At 35.9% G+C, this 4266-nt stretch overlaps 1 long non-coding RNA gene across 1 annotated transcript; it reads right to left on the bottom strand.

The window, feature by feature from the left end:
• Positions 1–1866: 1866 nt before the first annotated feature.
• On the bottom strand, positions 1867–3636 carry LOC113347107. Its single transcript, XR_003358731.1, has 2 exons — positions 2652–3636; positions 1867–2496 (listed from the first exon to the last, which is right to left on the bottom strand). It is a non-coding gene; the product is annotated as an uncharacterized LOC113347107 (long non-coding RNA).
• Between the last annotated feature and the right edge of the window lie 630 nt (positions 3637–4266).

Here is a 4266-nt window from a genome sequence, read left to right as displayed (position 1 = left end):
AATTTCTGGTGTATGTGTTATTTCAATTTCCGCATTATATTGTTTTATCTTTATAATTGAAATAATACAGGTTGTGCGTTTGAATCAATCAACTAGAAATCCAACCTTTGGTTGTTGATTGATATTGATTGATCCTTGGATATTGGTCTTTGGTACCATCCAAGTTATTCCTTGTATTTGATTAGAACTCGCAGTCTTACTTGAGTAAATCAAATCAAGAGAGAGATATAAACTCGTTGATGTAATTTTAATTGATTGAGTCTTGTTGATACTCTTAAAAGTATATTTGAGTTTGTTCATACAGATTGCTAAGCGAAATATTGGGTGGTGTTGTTAGACCCCCGCTTTTTCAAGCTCTAATACCAACACTGTAGCGCCCCCTAAGATAGCAGCTGACTAGCCCAAGAGATTAACTAAATAAAGAGGCACTAAGGATCTAAATCATATACTTAAACATTCAATTAAGAAACCTGCTACAAAACTTAACCCAAAAACTATCCCCTCTCTGAAATATATACACAAGAACTACTCTCAAGTGATACATATACAATAGTCATTTGGTTTTCAAATAGAATACACAACATAATAAACATATCAGAAATTAACTAATTAACGGAGTCAACTCCTCGAAGCTTTCGCTGCGCAATTCTGATCTGTCTCTGAAACTGAAAGTGGGAATGGGTGAGCACATCATCCCTAGAAGGGGTGCCCAGCAGGAATAACATTTAACTTTAAAGAAATCATGAGCAAGATTTGGAAAACAATACATGTTTTCCCAAACATCAAAGTGACTAAGTCACTGGAAATGCACAAACAATGTATATGTAAAAACTCCTTCTTCAAACAATATATATTAGTGATGCCGGGTTTTTCCACTCCTACATGGCTATATTGATGTCGGGTTGTTCCACACCTAATAAGCATAAAAGCTGAATTCATGTATATATAAATGAAGGAGCGTATCCTATATACCACACGTGGAAATTCGCATTTCCCATAACAATATATATTGACAAAAAAACATTACAGGTCCTTTCCAATTCATGGAAATATTAAAAGAATCAACAGAACAATCATAATACAAACTAAACAATGCATGAAATGCACAAACTGGCAATGCATGAGTTTGTTAAATATAAACTTTTGTAAAAGAAACAACAACGGTTTCAAAAGAGTTAAAAGTATTCCCACCTCTTTTGATGACAAGCCACGCCTACCTCGAGATCCACGATCCACTGGTTCATCATTTGAATCAATCGTTCTTAACAAAGACTAACTGTTAATCACACAAGAAGTCTAAAAATCTAGCCAAAATGGCTCACACAAGAATCATACAAGTCTATCTAATGGTTCTAATCCCATTTATGGTTCTACACCTTTTTATTCTCTATCTTTAGCATATCTAAGAGTTACTAGTTCAATTAGATTGGTTCTATAATTCATTAGCAAAGTCTTATGAATATCTACAACCTCGTAGGAGAAGCCAAAGGCCAATTCAGACCACAAGAGGTCCAAAACAACAAATTAAAGAAACTGGCCCTAAGCCCAAGTCCTCTACTCCAGCCCATTAACCTAAGGCATGGTCCATCTGAGTCAACTAACGGTCAACTTCGGTTAGGGTCAAGTCAAGTCTATGGTCAACGGAGTCAATGTCAGGTCAACGATCCAAGGTTAAAGTCTAACTCGGTCACACTGAGTCATCTACAGTCTGGATAGGTCTAGTCAACTGAGTCAAGGTCTGATCCGACTCAGTCAGACATCTAAAGCAGCTAAGAACAAAATCAATCAGATAATCTGACTGGGATGACTAGCGGGCCTACCTTACTATATCCTCTTCACTCTTACATCAATTCTATCAGACTAAACTCAACCAAACAATTCATTCATTTAAAAACAACTTTAAAACTTATTCACAAATACAAATTCTGCTTACCAGCAATTGCATATTTAAGCTTTTTCACATCAATTACTATCTACAACTATATAAACACAATTCTTCATGAACTGTAACTTCAGGTTCACAACTAAACCAACGTAATCACTAGTCTTCCCAAACTGCAAGACTATTTCTCCAACTGAAATACCACTAGCACAACAAACTCCAGTATCTGCAACTCCATAATAACCTCAGCTACATATCCAGTCGATCATCAACACACACAACAATACATACATCTTTTGTAACTTCTTTCTTGCATTATACAATACCACCACAGTTATAACAACCACATCATTCCTCTTAAATCTCCATTACAGATTCATCCATACCCATTCACAACATAAACCTAACCTACAACCAATTGTAGTTCAACCAAACTATATTCATCTTTAATACATATCCAAAACCACCAACACAATTAGCTCTATCATCTCCATACACTAATTCAACTCCTCCCTGCAACTTCAACTCAAATATCAACCAAGCAACACCATAACAATCAATTCCTTTCTTTTTCACAGCAACACGCAACCACCACGCAGAACCACCACTAATATCTGCAGAAACAATTCAATACACACTAAACACAATCTCTTCAACAATTAAACATTATCGTCTCATCGCCTCAACCATCTACAACTCCACATCATTAAACATCTATAATTCATTTCAATGAAATCAAAATTTACTGAAATACTAAGAAGTAAATTACCTCAAAAGACTTTCTCCCACAATTGAAATCAACCCCTTGGTTAAACTGATTCGATTCAGCTCATCACTATCTAACCCTTGAACCACAGTTCATCACAGCCAATTCCCAAAATCTTCACTCAAACAGAATCATAACCCCAACCATCAATTCTTCAACCTTATCCTAATTCAGGGAAAACCCATCTACAATTCCTTCTTAGTCACCATTAAAACGAATTCCAAATTCTTAATTCTTATCCACAGGAAACCTAATTCAACCCCTAACTTCTTGATTCAAACATCAAAACGATTTGTAACTTCAATTAACGTCAACCTTTTTAATCTTCATCCATCTACATCCCGATTAACTCATCGATTCACCTATAGACTCAAATTCATTCTCAAAACCCTAATTTCAGTTACAACAAAATCAATTCCTTTTTCTCCCGACCTCAATTAACATCAACATTAACACTAGAAATCGATTCCTAATGTTTACCCTAAGTTTCTCTTCGATTTCAACCTCAAAATCATCTTTCAGAATCGCCGGTGCGACGAACAGAAGCAGAAGAAGAAAAGAAGGAGGAAGAAGATACAAGGAGGAGGAGAAATAACGGGTCTTATCTTCTCGATCGATTGGGGATAAGACCAACGAAAAACGATAAATGCACCCTCCCAATTGATATGGGTAGTCGGGGTCGGTCCAAAGAAAAAAGACTTTTTTTTCCTTCATATCTATCCAATGATATCTCCTTCGTCCAATAGCCGATTAACACGTTCGAGTAGTCTATTCTTCATAACTTTTCGAGATTTATTCAACGATACTAGCTTCGTATCTAGATCGTTATTATATTAATTTATATTAATTAACATTCGTGTTAAATTAATCGAGTTATTAACAGCTAAGACGTGTCTTGACTAGTCTAATAGCGTTGACGAGCTTGATGGTCTTTACAGCTAGTGTTTGTAGCGGCTTAATACAGAGTGGTGTTCAAACTGGACTAGGTCCCGGGGTTTTTATGCATTTGTGGTTTCCTCGTTAACATGATTCTGGTGTCTGTATTATTTCTTTTTCGTATTATATTTTGTTATATAATTGAAATATCACAGGTTGTGTGTTGTATCGATCAATTAGGAAATCCAACCTTTTGTTGTTGATTGAGATTGATTGATCCTTGAACATTGGTCTTTTGTACCGTTCAAGTTTACTCCTCTTATATTCAATCGGTCTCGCATATTTCTATTTACTGATTGCGGATTGAAATAAGAGTTAGAGATATAAACTCTTTGATATACTTTTCTCTAGATTGAGTCTGACTATCTAGTTGATTCTCTAGAAAGTATATTGGAGCAAGTCCTCTCAGATTGCCAAACGAAATATTGGGTGTGGTTGTTAGACCCCCGCATTTTCAAATTGTACTTAGAGAAGAAACGTTCTCCCTATCCTTTTCCTTAAAACCTCTGAGAATTTGTCTTGGTTTGATACATGCTTTGGTCATTCTCTTTACATCCTCAAATTCATGAGGTTTTAGCTTCGCAACTAGGGAGTCACCAACAAAATATTCCGGATCCGGGTGGTTATGGCGGCCGAACCACACATCACAATGCCATTCCTTGTCTCTTAAATGGAATACAAG

The sequence above is a fragment of the Papaver somniferum genome, chromosome 2, assembly GCF_003573695.1.
Source record: "Papaver somniferum cultivar HN1 chromosome 2, ASM357369v1, whole genome shotgun sequence".
Lineage (NCBI taxonomy): Eukaryota > Viridiplantae > Streptophyta > Magnoliopsida > Ranunculales > Papaveraceae > Papaver > Papaver somniferum.
Note: the sequence above shows the minus strand (reverse complement) of the source record. Positions and strands in the feature narration are given on the sequence as shown.